General features: G+C 40.9%; 1 pseudogene; it reads right to left on the bottom strand.

Annotated features, from left to right (window-relative positions):
• Window positions 1–998: 998 nt before the first annotated feature.
• Window positions 999–17,333, bottom strand: part of LOC122121674 — a 305,155-nt pseudogene continuing 288,820 nt past the window's right edge.

Here is a 17,333-nt window from a genome sequence, read left to right as displayed (position 1 = left end):
ATGTCTCCCCTTCTCTCCTTCACTTGGAAGGAGAGAATCAAGCAGTTCTTGATACACTATGGGGCTGGTCAGCTTTTCACTCCCTCAAACAGCTAGACTCACTTCTGTCCTTAATGTTGCCAGATGCCTTGAGAAACTACCCTGGCAACCAAGATCTTGCACTCATCCTGTGAGTTCTGCTTCACTGTAAACTGAACTGTAAGCACAGGGATCAGGGTTCCTGCTACTGTTTCTGGGGAATGTGACTGCAATCCCTCTGATGGGGCATGAGACAAGAACCTACCATTGTGTGAAGGAGAAGTAGATCTGTAATGGCCAGTATTCATAACTGCCTTTTGTGGTTCCATTCCCAAAGAGGAATGTGTAATGGGTGGCAGGTATAGCCAGTCCTGTGTCAGAATAAAGGAGGAAGAGGCTCTGCTACCTCAGTGCCCAGACAAGCCTTGAACGTCAATCATTTCAGTACTACAAACATCAAATTGGTACTAGGAAAATTGTAACATCTAGATTTGGTTTTCTTTCTCTTCAACCTGCTTTTTTGCTACTGGCATGCTATTGAGAGATTGCTAACTTTAAAACTGGGCCAGGGAAAATAAAAAATATTGGCATTTGTCATCCTCCTCTTCAAAATAGCAGAAACACCATGAATTTGAAACTCCTCTTGAGCACCAGTCCTATATTGCTAAGATTAAATCCTGCTGGCCAACTTTATATTTCAAATACATTGAAAGAATAAAAGGGATTCTTAAGAAGAATAAGGACTAAGAGTATAAAATGTATACTTCTTTATTTATATAAATAAGGCTTTCATACAATCATATTTAAAAGTAATCTGTATTTTTACATTCACCACCCGTGAGTTCCTGACAGGAAAGGCTGTGCATAATGATACACAGCAAGAATCCCACTGCAGGACAACAGGAGCTCAGGAAAGCACCATTAATTTGAGAAGTAGGCAGGCTCTGACACTCCTGTTGCACTGCTAGCAATGGGAAGTCTTAAACTAGTTCCTCCACCAAGTCTTCTTCAAATTGCCCCTGTTCATCAGCAGTAACATCTTGGCACTGCTGGTACTCGGACACCAGGTCATTGATATTGCTCTCAGCTTCAGTGAACTCCATTTCATCTATGCCCTTACCTATGTACCAGTGCAAGAATGCATTGCACTGGAACATGGCACTGAACTGCTCTGAGATGCACTTGAAGGGATCCTAGATGGCCATGTTGTTGCCGATGAAGGTGGCCGACATCGTGAGTCCATGTGGAGGTGGGGGAGGGAAGGGGCGATGTCATACACAGCCGTCTTCACATTGTTGGGGATCCAGTCTCCAACGTAGCTGCTGTTCTTGTTCTGCACGTTGAGCATCTGCTCATCCACCTCTTCATGGACATGCAGCCTTGGAAGATGGCAGCCGCTGTCAGGTAGCAGCCATGGCGGAGATCACAGGTGACCATCAAGTTCTTAGCGTCAAATATCTGCTGGGTGAAGCTCGGGCACTGAGAGAGCATGGTACTGCTGGCGGCACGGCTGGTCAGGGGCACAAAGCCAGGCATGAAGAAGTGCAGGCGGGAAAGAGCATCAGATTCAAGGCCAGCTTGTGCAGGTCTGCATTCAGCTGGCCAGGGAAGCACAGGCAGGTGGTAACCCCGCTGTTAGTGGCTGACACCAGGTGGTTCAGGTCGCCATAGCTGGGCATGGGCAGCTTCAAGTTACAGAAGCAGATGTTGTACAGGACCTCGTTGTCGATGCAGAAAGTTTCATCTGCATTTTCCACCAGCTGGTGGACAGAGAAGATCGTGTTGTAGGGCTCCAGCACTGTGTTTGACAACTTCAGGGAGGGCATGACACTGAAGGTGTTCATGATGCGGTTTGGGTACCCTTCTTGAATATTGTTGAGAATCAGGTTGCCCATACTTGACCTGGTGCCACCTCCCAAGGAGTGGGCCAGCTAGAAACCCTGTAGACAGTCACACCTTTCTGACTTCCGCCTCACCACATCCAGTACCGGCTCCACCAGCTCGGCTTCCTCTGTGTAGTAGCCCTTGGCCCAGTTATTGGCTGCCCCGCTCTGGCCTATCAGACATGATGAGACACACACTCCAAGAATATTTACTGTGACATTTGTATTGTGAAGACAATAGGACTCTTCTGAGCCAACCTTTGCTTTTACTTTAGATAACTTTGGTGAAATAAAGGAAATGTTTTCAATGTATCTGGGACCCTACAAATCACCCAGGTTCTAAAGAAATAAAGACAATGTGGAGGAAGATACATTTTAACCCAAATCAACTACTTGTAGAAATGAAGAACAGAGCCTGCCTCAATACTGGAAATGTAGTTATTTTCACAGGAGGGACAGGAGCACAGTGTGATCATAGGAAAGCTAAGCTGCAAGCACTTGTCTGCACCTTGCTCACACATAGCTGTGCTTTGATTTCTGGTGTCCTGAAGTAGTTCTCTGTTATTGCCGGGCCTTTGAAATGACCAGCAGTGCTGAAACCTTGTTGGAGGCTTTCCCTGATTGCTGATCTTTCCCTTTAGAGGCTACTTTGTCATAGAGTGCTTGAAGAGTGGCACTGATCTGAGCTGTCTGAGTGGCCAGGGGCATGACTCCAGTGGACTGGAATAGGTGGGTTAGCTGAGGACAATATCTAGGTGTATAAAGGCTCAGCCCAGCACTGGAGTGCCTGGATGTTAGGACCCATAGACCATGATGACATACCAAATATGAAGTTGTCTGGCCTGAAGCTCTGGCCAAATGGTCCTGATCTCACTGAGTCTAAGGTTCCAGGCTCTAGGTCCACCATGGTGGCCCGAGGAACATATTTTTTGCCTGTGGGGACAAGAGTTGACGTAGGCCTATAATTGACAAGAAACTTAGGGGCAGAGCTTATCATTTTAAGTGACTCTCAGCATTCATTACAGAAATTACAGCATTTGAGACATAGAAACAGAAAAGATTTTTTCAGCCATTGAGGGATTTTTTGAAGAGGGATTAGCAGTGGTTCTCTCACTTCAGCCCTCCCTTCTTTTCAGGCCTCCTGGTCACTTCCACCTTTTGCACACCATCCCATCCCTGCCAATCCTCCGGGGCTAGTCAGTCTTTACTGATGCTGTCAATATAAGCTAGCTTATGTGGATTCAGAACAGGCAGAAGAAAGTAGAAATGCATTTGGAGTGTGGATGGAAAATGCCACTCAACTGTGACTACCCTTTTTGCCCCTTGGTCAATGAGACAGTCATGAGACAATCAAATTGCTTCAGCTTTCTTGTCATCAAGAGGTGATTCAAACTCATCCATTCTCTTTCTCGACACTGTCTCTTAAATTACAGAGGAACAATATGGTAATCTTGCTTCACAAAAAATGGAAAAGACAACATTGAAGGAAGAGCTCCTTGCTTCATGATGAGTGTTGGGCTGTTAAGAGCCAGTTGTCATTGTTGGAGTTTTTAAAGTTACTCACCCATAAACCCTTACAGGTGTCTTCCTTGTCAAGGTAATTCAAGTCATTGATTGATATTACCCTTTAAAACTTCCATGGAGATGTTGAATATTTTTGTGATTACCATCTTGTTGTGAGATGAAATCCATTTCTGACTTAGTAAGGAATAGACTTGAGAATTCTGATAATTCTCTTAGAACTTCAATTCTGAAGGAAGCTAAATAAATCTTGACAGGATAAGAACAAATATATGTGAATTAATCCTTCCTCTTCATCCCTTTTCCTTCCCCAGTACTGTTAATTGGGCCACTGGCTCCTCTTCTCCAGTCCGCAAGTTCCAAATGCCTCAGGCCTTAACCCATTCCTTCTCCACCTCCTCGCATGTTTCTCGTCTCCATTCCTGCCAGTTTTCATCTTCAGGTTCACCTTTAATTCACCTGCTATTGTCTCTGCACATGCCAACACTGTACATTCCGCCAAATGTGGCTTGTCAAGAGAAATAATTATACACTATTTTCTTCTCATATACTTGTACTGTACTCTATAGTAAAACCACTGGCTACATAGCATGTACCTGTTAATAAGTATGATGTCATGTAGAGACACTTGAATGTGTGTGGCAGATTATTTGTAGGTTCTATACAAATACTATTTTATATAAAGAACTTGAGTGTGTGAAGATGTTGTTATTGGTGGGGGTCCTCGAGCCCATTCCATGAGGATACTGAGGGGTGATTGAATTTTAAGTAATGGTGCTGTTTTCATACTTCCTTTAAATGAATTTATTAAAAGACTACTTTTTCAGCCCTTTGTTTATGGATCACATCTGTAATCCTAGCTAATCATGAGGCTGAGATCTGAGGATCATGGTTCAGTGTTAGCCCAGAAGGGAAGGAAAGTTCTTGGAACTCCTATTTCCAATTAACCACACACACACACACACACACACACACACACACAACACACAACACAAAGCTCAAAGAGAAGCTCTATCAATTGAGCCACTAGTAGACTTCCATGTGAACAGTGACCTGATTGAGCCTCACAGGTGTCTGCTGGACCAGACATCCATTAAAAGGGCTAAAGGATGCAGATATCTCATACAGGCTGTGTGACATCTCTGATTGGGTCTGGGATGGATATTGCCACAGACTGACCTATGACCTTGAGAGTCATATAGCTCTCTCCTACAGACAATAAAACCCTGTACAAAGCATCTCAGTAAGTACCTTCCCTTAGGACCCCTCCTGTCTAGCAAGACATTTGATATTCTCTTCTTCAATATATCATTGCTGTTTTATTCTTCCCTCTGTATCCATGAACTCATTCTTTGAGATCATAGAGACAAAAGATGTGATTCAGTTATTAGGTTTTCAGTATCAACATGATGGCCTGCTTCAAAACAGACCTTTTTTTCTACTTCCTGGGCACCAAAGCTGGTGGATCCTGAATGCTTTTATCTTGAGCCCTTTTTGTGTTGCCACCAAACCTGTGCTAGAGTATCATCAGTGCCCAAGGGACACACCAGGAATGCGTTTGTTTCAATCACACATGGTATACCTAGGTGTTGAGTCTGCAAACATGATGGGTACTCACAGATGTGTGACTTAGTGATGTCAGCCACTCAGCACAAGGTTTCCCTGGACAAGAGTCTCATCCCCATGCATTGAGTGGATGATAGGTGAAACCTTTGTTTCTCATACACAGATTATATCCTGATTGTTCCTAGTAAATGAATTCCATAGACCACAGGGGAAACAAGCTGAATCCTTCTTTTAGTCATTTCTTCCCTAACACTGACACATCTGCTCCTTGAAGACACCATGGACACATACCTCCCAGTAGAGGCTTTCCAAGACCCTACTCCACCATGTCACCCACCCACTTCAGATCTGTTAGCAGCCACTTTCCTCTAATAAACACATCCCTCACGTCCAGCCTCCCCTATGAAAGTCTTCACTGCTGGGTTTTTATCCTAATGTAGGGGTCACATGCTTAACTATCAAGGTCATGGTTATTTGATATCTTTTGGGTCTACACACAGGACTGCTCAGGGCCATATTGATCCAATGTCTATGGCTCTGTTCACAAGACTGCTCAGTGCCATGGTGATGGGATGTATAGTGTCTGCATATGGGACTGCTCAGTACTATAGTGAATGATGCAGAATATCCATAGAAGGGCACCATTTTCCCATTGAGATTTTCAGCTTTCATTACTTGTGCATAGCTGGTGTTCCACACAGCGCTCTAAAATCTATGGGAATTTAGGAAAGAGCCTCTTTATCATGAGTTAGCAGAGAATGGAAGAAAATACAATACTCAGCTGTGGTGGTGGTGGCTCTAGCTGGTATTTCTTGATACTCAGCAGACTAAGATCTGAGGATCTAAGTTCAAGGCCAGTCCAGGCAAGAAAATTCAGTGAGATTCTTATCCCTAATTAACCACCAAAAATCCCGAAGTAGAGCTATGACTGAAGTGGTAGAGCACTAATCTTCAGCAAAAAAAAAAAAAAATCCAAGTCAACGTTTAGGCATTAATTTAAGCCTTAGGACCAACACACACACACACACACACACACACACACACACACACACACACACAGACACACACACAATGATTTGTCCAGCACTGGTGGCTCACACACCTGTAATCCTAGCTATTTAGGATGCTGAGGTCTGAACTTCAGAGTTTCAATCCAGCCCAGGTAGAAAAGTTTGAGACTTATCTCCAATTAACCACCAGAAAACCAGAAGTGGTCCTGTGGCTCAAAGTGGAAAAGCACTAGCTACGAGAGACAGTGTCTAGGTCCTGAGTTCAAGCCTTTCGACTGACAAGAAAAATAAAATGTAACACCTGGATCAGGTCCTTTGTCTCCTTTGTTTGAGTAAAGAGTCTACAGACAAAAAGGAAGACGTAAGACAGCATAACTTTATTGAAGGAAAAGACCATCAGAACCCTTGCTAGACAGGACAGGCCCATGGGAGGGAAGGCACTAGTTGATGTGGGTTATGTAACTATTAATGAGGTGTCTTTAGGAATGAACTATATGTCTCTCAAGACCATTGGACAGTCTGCAGGTCATATCACTCCCCAGGCCTACTCCGAAGCTCCACAAAGCCAACCCAAGATCTTTATGCATTCTTTAGTCCTTCTGAGTAGGTTATAATTTTGGTACCTACCTCTGGGGTATAGTCACCTCATCACAGTGTTTATTGTTCCAGGGGCGATGGGCCATGATATAATGTCAAGGAGCCTGCACACAGGACGGCTCAAGGCCAAAGTAAAAGACAACTTCTCTGGGAGAGAGACTTTGCCTCCATTGCACAGACATGCTCTTTTTATGCTCTGATAACTCTGGGCGGTTTTTCCATGTTTTCTCATTTTTTTCTCCAGTGCTTTAGATGGAACCCAGGACATCATACATGTAAGGCAAGCACTCTCCCATTGCAATTATATTTCTTTCCTTGGATTTGTTTTTAAATGAGCAGTAGATATCATCTTTGTGTATAGGAAAATAGTTATCAAATATCTCCATTTTAAAGGTTTCAGCTCATGAAGTATCACAGTATTTTTTATAATCTAAAATAGAGATATTCTGCCTTGGAGATGTCCAGAGGCCTCAGCCATAAAAACGCCTGGGATAACTACTGTGCAATTGGCAATGCCAAGGTGGAGCCTTTCCCTTTTGCCCCAGCTTGCTGTTGCACCAGTGCTCCTTTCACCAGAAATGCTCATTTTCTCCATTTCTGCTCTTTGACACTTACATAGAGGAGTCAGCTCCAGCCCTCTGAGAACTCTCTATGGGGGTGCGGAGTGCGGATTCTAGTATGGAAGAGGGCTTCTCTTCCTCCTCCATCTTTTGTGCTGGTCTTGGGCTTGATCTCAGGGACTGGCTCAGTCAGTTTTTCTGTTTGTTTATTTTTTCTTGTTTGTTTGATTTTTAGTCAAGAGCAGAACTTAGGCCACAGTTTCACTTCCAGATATTTGGGCTCCTAATTAGTGATGAGTCTCATGAACTTCCCTACACAGGCTGGCTTTGAACCTCATTCCTCAGATGTTTGCCTCATGAATAACGTGGATTATAAGCATGAGCCACAAGCACCTGGCAGAGACAGGGGTCTTCTTTCAGACATACTGGCTAAACAGTGCAAAGATCAAGAGGGGTAGCCTCTTTGTTTCAGCTGACCCCATCTTTTTCCATCACATCCAGCGTCAGGCCTGTACCACTCATGGAGAAGAGCTTGGTGCTTCTTCATGCCTGATCTGAATTAATTCATTGATCATACTAATAATAAATAAAAATATTTCATGAGTATGTTTGTCTTCTCACCAACAGCAACGGATCTAGAAATCAAGAATCATTTATACCTTAACTTTCCAACTCCAGAATGTAGAAAATTACTCACGTTGCATATGCCTTTCTTTACTAAGTGAATTAGATCAGAGTAGCCTTCACGTGTGCTTCTCACCCAGTGGAGATGATAACAAGGTAGCAAGGTGTTGGGCAGTCTTGTATAGAAATTGGGCAAGGACCATAAAAACAAACACATTTTGACTTTGAAAGGCTGGAACAAAATCTACAAAGCAAACGATCCCCATAAACAGGCAGGAGTTGCGATACTAATATCAGATAAAACAGACTGCAAATTAAAATTAGTTAGAAGAGATAAAGAAGGTCGCTACACACTAATGAAGGGATCTCTCCTTCAGGAGGATAGTACAATTGTAAATAGTTATTCGCCAAACAACGGAACACCCAAATTTATCCGAGAAACACTCCTTTCTCTCAAATCTCATATAGATCTAAAGACATTAATTGTTGGGGACTGTAACACTCCACTATTGCCACTAGATAGATCAACTCAGCAAAAACTCAACATAGAAACCGCAGACCTAAACAACTGCATATATCAACTAGATTTAACAGACATCTACCGAATATTTCACCTCGCAGCATCAGAATACAGGTTTTTCTCAGCAGCACATGGAACATTTTCCAAAATAGACAACATTTTAGATCACAAAGCAAATTTGTCCAAATTCAGAAACATTGAAATTAGACCTTGCATTCTCTGAGACCACAAGGGAATAAAATTAGAACTCAACACCAAAATCCACCAAAGAAAGTCCTGTAACATATGGAGGCTGAACAACACACTGTTGAACCACCAGTGGGTCATGGAAGGGATTAGAAACAAAATTCAATTGTTCATGATATTCAACAAAAATGAGCACACAAACTACCAGCTTCTCTGGGACACAGCAAAGACAGTACTCAGAGGCAAGTTTATAGCTCTGAGTTCCTACATCAACAAATTGGAGAGAGCTGAAACCAACAATTTAATGAGACAGCTGAGCCTCCTTGAAAAAGAGCAGCAAGATAAACCCAATCCAGTAGACGGAAAGAAATAAAGTTAAATCAGAAATAAATGAATTAGAATCCAAAAAAATCATAGAAAGAATCAACAAAACAAAGAGTTGGTTCTTCAAAAACATTAACAAAATTGACAGACCCTTAGCAAATCTTATCAGAAAAAGAAGAGAACACACCTAAATAAATAAACTCAGAGATGAGAATGGTAACATCACCACCGAAACAACCAAGATTCAGAATATTGTAAGGGAATATTTCTCAAAACTTTATGCTTATAAGTTTGAGAACTTGCCAAAAATGGACCTTTTCCTAGCAAATATCGACATGCAGAGACTAAACCAAGATGAGTTAAACCATCTTAACAGGCCCATATCAAGAATTGAAATAGTAACAGCAATCAGAGAACTCCCTTCTGCTGTTTTACAGTGGAATTCTACAAGGCCTTCAAAGCAGAACTCACACGAATACTCATTCAACACTTCAATGAAATTAAAGAGAAGGTGCACTACCGAATTCATTCTATGAAGCTATAATAACCCTCATTCCAAATCCCGGCAGGAACTAATCAAACAAAGAACTATAGACCCATATGTTTGATGAACATTGATGCCAAACTTCTCAACAAAATTTTGGCAAATCAGCTTCAACAATTCATCCAAAAACATCATACAGCACAATCAAACAGGATTCATTTCAGGGATGCAGTGCTGGTTCAATATACACAAATCAATAAACATAATTCATCACATCAACAAAGGTAAGGATAAGAACCACATGTTTATCTCAATAGATGCAGAAAAAACATTTGACAAGATCCACCACCCCTTTATGATGAAGGTTCTGGAAAAATTAGGAATCCATGGAACATTCCTCAATACAATAAAGGCTGTATAAGACAAACCTACAGCCAGTATTATACTCAATTGTGAAAAACTGAAGCCATTTACTCTAAACTCAGGAAAGAGACAAGGATATTCACTCTCTCCTCTACTCTTCAATCTAGTATTAGAATGCTTAGTTACAGCAATAAGACAAGACACAAACATAAAGTGGATCCAAATAGGGAAAAATGAAGTAAAACTCTGCCTCTTTGCAGATGAGGTGATCTTGTATTTTAAGAATCCCATGGACTCCACTCCCAAATTACTCATTGTGATTCAAAACTTTGGCAAAGTAGCAGGGTATAAAATTAACCCCCCAAAATCAATGGCTTTTCTATATGCCAACAATGAGAAAAGTGTGGCTAAAATCAAGAAAAAAAACTCCATTCAGAATAGCCCCACAAAAAATAAAATACCTAGGAATTAACTTAACCAAAGAAGTGAAGGACCTCTATGATAAAAACTTTAAAAACCTGAAAATGGAAATCAAAACAGAACTTAGAAAGTGACAAATAACTCCTGGATTGGAAAGATCAACATCATGAAAATGGCAATACTTCCCAAGGCTATCTACAAATTCAATGCGATACCTATCAAAATTCCAAACTCATTCTTCAAGGAAATAGAAGACACAATCTAAAAATTCATATGGAACAATAAAAGACCCCAAATAGCAAAAACGATCCTTAACAGAAAGAACACTGCTGGAGGAATAGCAATACCAATTTTCAAACTCTACTATAAAGCCACAGTAACCAAAACAGCTTGGTATTGGCACAAGAACAGACCTCAGGACCAATGGAATAGAATTGAAAACCCAGAAATGAACCTACAGACCTATAGCCATTTAATCTTTGATAAAGGAGCTAAAAAAAAATAGAATGGAAGAAAGACAGCCTCTTCAGTAAATGGTGTTGGCAAAACTGATTAACTACCTGTAGGAAACTAAAGCTAGATCCTTATATATCACCTTGCACCAGAATCAACTCCAAATGGATCAAAGATCTCAGAGCCAAAGCAGACACTGTGAAAACTTTACAGGATGGAGTAGGAGAAACCCTAGGTCTCCTTGGCACAGGCCAAAATTTTCTTTTTTTTTTTTTTTTTTTTGTCGGTCGTGGGGCTTGAACTCTGGGCCTGGGCGCTGTCCCTCAGCTCTTCAGCTCAAGGCGAGCGCTCTACCACTTGAGCTACAGCGCCACTTCCGGTTTTCTGGTGGTTTATTGGAGATAGGAGTCTCACGGTCTCTCCTGCCCGGGCTGGCTTTGAACCATGATCCTCAGATCTCAGCCTCCTGAGTAGCTAGGATTACAGGCTTGAGCCACCAGAGCCCGGCCCAAAATTTTCTTAATAGAGACCCAGAAACACAAGAAATCAAAGAAAAGTTGGACAAATGGGATTGCATGAAAGTGCATAACTTCTGTATGGCAAAGGACATAACTCACAAGATTAATAGAAAGCCCACGGATTGGGAGAAGATGTTCACTATCCTTACAACAGACAAGGGTCTTATATCTAAAATATACCTGGAACTCAAAAAATTAAATCTCCCAACAACAAATCTACAAAGAAACAACTGCCCAATAAATAAGTGGGCTAAAGAAGTAAAGAGAAACTTCTCTGAATAGGAAAGAAGAATGGCCAATAGACACATGCTCGACCTCTCTAGCCATAAAAGTAATGCAAATCAAAACAATATTGATATACCACCTCACACCAGTTAGAATGTCTATAATCAAGAAGTCCAATTACAACAGATGCTGGAGGGGATGTGGACAGAAGGGAACCTTACTGCATTGTTGGTGGGAGTGTAAACTTGTTCAACCACTTTGGAAAGCAGTATGGAGGTTGCTCAAAATACTCCACATAGAGCTCCCCTATGACCCGGCAATCCCACTTTTGGGCATTTACCCAAATGTTCACAATCAACAACACACTAAAGCTCCCAGCACAACTATGTTTACTGCAGCATTATTTACCATTGCTAAGATATGGAACCAACCCAGATCCCCCTTGGTAGATGAATGGTTCAAGAAAATGTGGTATATATATGCAATAGAATACTATGTCTCCATCAGAAAGAATGGCATTGCCCCATTTGTTAGGAATTGGAAAGACTTGGAAAAAATTATATTAAGTGAAGTAAGCCAGGCCCAAAGAATCATAGGTCCGATGGTTTCCCTTATTTGCAATAACTAGTATATGTCTGAGTCAACCAGAAAAGGTGAGATAAGTTGATGTTAGGGGAATGAACCCAAAGGTACGTATTCAGAGGTTTTGTTTTGGTTTTTTTTCCTTTCATGCAATTGTTTCTATCATATTTATAAGATTATTTCTATGTTGCTTTGTATGTCCCTCCCCCACAGTATAACCCATACTTTCACTGTTTTTGATGTTGGGATAATTTGTGGAGGAGAAGGGAAAAAACAAATCGTTTAACTAGGGATACAGGTGGACCCATTGCACCAATAAGATGTACAAGTTGTTATGTCGAAAAACGAACTTAACAACTTGGGGGAGGATCGGTTGGGGGGAGGGGAGTAGTATGGAAAGGGATGGGAAGGGGAAACAATGAGGAGTCAACAATGCTTGATAAGAAATGTACTCGTTATCTTGCCCATGTAATTGTAACTCCTCTGTATGGAATTCTCATAATAAAAAAAAAGTAAAAAAATAAAATAAAATAAAATAAAAAGATATTGGCAAGGGTGGCTCGTCTGAAATCTGAGCTAATCAGGAGGACAAGATCTGAGGTTTGTGGTTTGAAGCCAGCCATAGCCAAAAACTCTTTGACACTTTTGTCTCCAGTTAACTAACAAAAACCCTTTTGTTGGTCATGGGGCTTGAAGTCTGACCCTAGGCACTGTCCCTCAGGTCTAAAGCTCAAGACAAATGCTTTACCACTTGAGTCATAGCGCCACTTCTAGTTTTCTGGTGGTTTATTGGAGATAAGAGTCTCACGGATCGGGCACCGGTGGCTCATGCCTGTAATCCCATGGTTTCCCTTATTTGCAATATCTAGTATATGTATGAGTCAAGCGGAAAAGGTCAGATAATGTGATGTTAGGAAAATGAACCCTTAGATATGTATTTTAATGTTTTTTTTTCATGCATGTGTTTCTAATGCATTTATAAGATTATTTTTTGTTGCTTTGTATGTCCCTCCCCCACAGTATAACCCCGATTTCACTATATTTGATGTCAGTATATCTTGTGGAGGAGATTGGGAAAAACAAGTCATTTAAGGATTCAGGTGGACCTGTTGCAACAATGAGAAATACAAGTTGTCATGTCAAAAACGAGCTTTACAACGTCGGTGGCGGGGGGGAAGGATTGAGTGGGGGGGAGGGGGAAGGCTGGGAAGGGATGTGAAGGGTAAACAAAGGATGAGGCTGCAATGCTTGGTAAGAAATGTATGCATTATCCTGCCCATGTAATTGTAACCCCTCTGTATAGTATGTTCACAAATAAAATAAAATAAAAAAAAATTAAAAAAAAAAAAAAGAGTCTCACGGACCGGGCACCGGTGGCTCATGCCTGTAATCCTAGCTACTCAGGATGCTGAGATCTGTGGAACGTGGTTCAAAGCCAGCCCAGGCAGGAATATCTCCAATAAACCACTAGAAAACCAGAAGTGGTGCTGTGGCTTAAGCGGTAGAGTGCTCACCTTGAGCTGAAGAGCTTAAGGATAGCTCCCAGGCCCAGAGTTCAAGCCCCACGACGGAACAACAACAACAAAAAAGAGTCTCATGGACTTTTCTGCCTAGGCTGGTTTTGAACTGTGATCCTCAGATTCAGCCTCTTGAGTAGCTAAGATTGCAGCCATGAGCCACTGGCACCCAGCTATGCCAGTGTTTTTAATGATCTCCTTCCCTCATGAGTTCTGCTTGAGAATGTGGCTCCTGCCTTTTGACAGTGGCTACCGGTGGTGCTAGCTCTGGTCAAATCCAGGCAGGAATTTCTGAAGCTTCTCTGACCCTGTGTACCCAGGCACCCTCACCACCAGCCCTCGCTGCCAACAAGAATGAGTAATGAACAATCACATGAAAATTCCATGCTTAGTGACCTTTTTCTCTAAATAGCATTTTTAAAAGAAACGTTTGGTAACACAATGAAGAGACAAAGGTCAAGGGGGGAACCAATACAACAACAATATAAACAAAACAATATGTTGGAAATGATCTGTACAACTTGGGGCTGGGTGATGGGGGTAGAGAAAGCAGGAGAAAATTGAGGGATGGGGTAACAAGTTTGTCAAGAAATGTACTTATTATCTTATGTAACATTAAACTGTCTGTACATCATCTTGACAATAAAAATAAATAAATAAAAATGTATAAATAAAAGGAAAATTTCTGCATAGCAGACTGGGAGTGAAAAGTCACGTTTACGGAAGCACTGTCAAACAAGAATAGTTTCTTAGGTTAGTGATGGAAAAGATGATGTCATATTCATTTTTATATTACTCAGCCTCAGAAGACAATGAGCACATAATTAAACATACATTTTATGCGAGGCACTATTGTCTCATGGATACAATTCTAGCTACTCAGGAAGCTGACATCTGAGGACCAACGTTCAAAGTCAGCCTAGGCTGACAAGTTTTCAAGACTGTTATCTCCAATTAACTAGCAAAAATAATGATACTAGAGGCATAACTATATGGCATAGCACCAGCCACAAGCCAAAACAAAATAAAACAAAGAACCCCAGTAAGAATGAGAGATCCATTTTTCAAGACCTAATAGTGGGACACACACACACACACACACACACACACACACACACACACACAGGTAAGCCAGAGACTAACTTGTAGGTATGCTAGGAACTACTTCCCGGGAGATCTCTCCCAACCCTGAACAAAGGACAGGCTCGCTGAGAAGATCTTCTCTTCCCCTGGCAAGTCCCACATATGCACAGCCCTCTGTCCTCCAATTAAATCACTTTATTTTGTGTTTGCTGTTATGTGGTCTTGAACTCAGGGCCTTTTACTGTGAAGTAGCTTATTCACCTTTTCAGTGCTTACTTGGAAATAAGAGTCTCATAATCTTTCTTCCTGAGACTGGCTTTCAATCTCTTTAGATCTCAGACTTAGTACCTAGGGTTACAGGTGTGAGAATGAGTACATGACCTCTAAACTATTTTTAAGCCTTAAATTTCTATTTTTTGTGCATTCATGGCCCCCCCTCTTCTTTTCAATGGCAGTCTCTGTGGTCTTCTGACTGATTTCCTTTGGCATTCAGTGATATCAGTAACCAGATCTCTGATGGTGGGACAAATCTCATCGTTTGATAGACATACATGGAAAAAGTTGGGGCTTGAAATTTTTTCCCCAGGTAACAGGAGATTAAAAACTTGGTGAGGATAGGAGTAGAGAGGCGGTCGTTAGGATTCTAAGGTGTATTAGTTAATATTGTTTAAATAGAAATTAGGATATACTTACATAATTTTTCCAATTTTTAACGCTACTCATTAAAATCATATTCATTATGGTTCGGACCTGGAATGTCTCCAAAAAGGATAGTCATCCATTGTAGCGATTAATGTTCAGAGATGCAGCTTCAGTGAAGTAATTGCATTTGAGTGCTCTGTCCTCATCAGTAAGTCAACCCATTGTTAAGTTCCTAATTTGGTAGACTTTTAAAGCGATGGAATCTTTGAAGGTTAAAAGACCTAGTTGAAAGACCTGGGGTTTTAAAAGTGATACCCTTTCCTGGCCTGTTCCTCTCATTTATCCTCGTGCTCTGTTTGCTTCCTATTTGGTCCATGAGCTGAGTAGCTTTTTCTTAACACATGCTTCCACAACAATGTGGCAGACTATCTGGAATCTTCCCAGATTCATCAAAGGACAAAGCTGCCCTTGACTGTGTTTACCACAACGATAAAAATAGGTAAATCTGTCATTTTTGGAAGTTAATTGCTTTTAATTAGAACAGTGATTCTCAGAGTATGGGTCAAACCTACATCATCAGCACTGAAGAATTGTCAGAACTGTCCGGTTTTTTGTCTTTTATTATTTTTTGGTAGTTCTGAGGTTTGAATGAAGGGTTTTACACCTTGTAGTTAGTCACTCTAGCAATTTGAGCCATGCCTTTTAAACTTTAGTTATTTTTCCTATAAGGTTCCATGTTTACAACCCCAAGGCAAGCCTCAAACCACTATCGTATTATCTATCTTTCTGAGTTGTTGGATTTACAGGTGGGTTTGATCCTGAGATAGGATCTTGATAATATTTTTTCTGAGTTTGCCTTGCTTCCTAAGTAGCTGAGATTATTGGCTAATGCAAACCCAAATTGTTGGCTGTCCCTTTCCATTGCCCCAGATAAGCTAATGAGAGAAGAAGGGTAAGGGTGAGCCTCTTCAAGTGATTTTGTGGAAATGTAGATTAAATGGAGATTGGATTTGCAGGAACTGTGTAGAGGAATGCTTTAGTAGAAATTTAAAAAAAATATTCTAAGGATGATAAAGGCTGATTTTTGAAGAGATATGAGTGATGGAAAAACTTGTTTATCACACTTTAATTTGTTATCTGTCCCTTCACAAACATGTGACATCCAAAGCTGGCAAAACTATGTCCATATTGCCAAACATACCTAACATCCTGTCCACACACAGCCAGCAGGCAGCAGATATCCATTATTAAGTTAACATGCATAATTGAATAATAGTAGAATAATAAACTATTATTTCAGTCTTTATTAGAAAGACAGTCAGCAATGTAGGCCCATATATTTCAAGCATTTGTGTGTCTTAAATCATTTAAATAAGGATACAATTGGACTCATTGCAACAATGAGATGTACAAGTCGTTATGTCGAAAACGAACTTTACAACTGTGATGGGGGAGGAGGATTAGGTGGCGGGGTGTGGAGAGGATGGGAAGGGGAAACAAAGGGGGAGGCTACAATGCTTGATAAGAAATGTACTCATTATCTTGCCCATCTAATTGTAACCCCTCTGTATAGTATTTTCACAATAAAAAAGTCTACAAAATATCTGGGTTCAAGTTTTAATTAATTAACTTTAATTTTTGTGCCTTTCCTGGGCTTGAATTCAGGGCCTAGACAATGTCCTCATACATTTTTGCTCAAGATTTATGCCCTACTGCTTCAGACATGGCTCCACCTCTGGTTTGATGATGGTTCATTTGAGTTAAGAGTATTACAGACTTTCCTACCCAGACTGGCTATACATATGATCCTCAGATCTTAGTCTCCTGAGTAGCTGGGATTTATGAATATATCATCAGTATCCTGAAAGCTTTTATTATAGAGATCTTAACACGTTCATTTATATGCAGAAATAGAACAAATCATTATTCTCCTTAAAAGTTTTGGTTGCATATTCTAATTATAGTATGTGCATTAATTTTGTTGCTGTCATTAAAAACCCCTACAACTTCGGGGATTTTATTGATTAAATTTTGTATATCACAGTGACATATAAGCTTGGTACTGGTGGTTCACACCTGTAATCCTTGATACTCAGAAAAGTGAAATCTGAGGATCATAGATAAAACCAGCCCTATCAGGACAGTCTATGAGACTTTTATCTGCAATTAACAGCCCAAAAATGGCAGAAGTGGGGCTGTGGCTCAAATTATAGGGCATTAGGCTTTTATCAAAGCAG

Source organism: Dipodomys spectabilis, unplaced genomic scaffold, assembly GCF_019054845.1.
Source record: "Dipodomys spectabilis isolate Male_0828 unplaced genomic scaffold, ASM1905484v1 ptg000193l, whole genome shotgun sequence".
Classification (NCBI taxonomy): domain Eukaryota; kingdom Metazoa; phylum Chordata; class Mammalia; order Rodentia; family Heteromyidae; genus Dipodomys; species Dipodomys spectabilis.
Note: the sequence above shows the minus strand (reverse complement) of the source record. Positions and strands in the feature narration are given on the sequence as shown.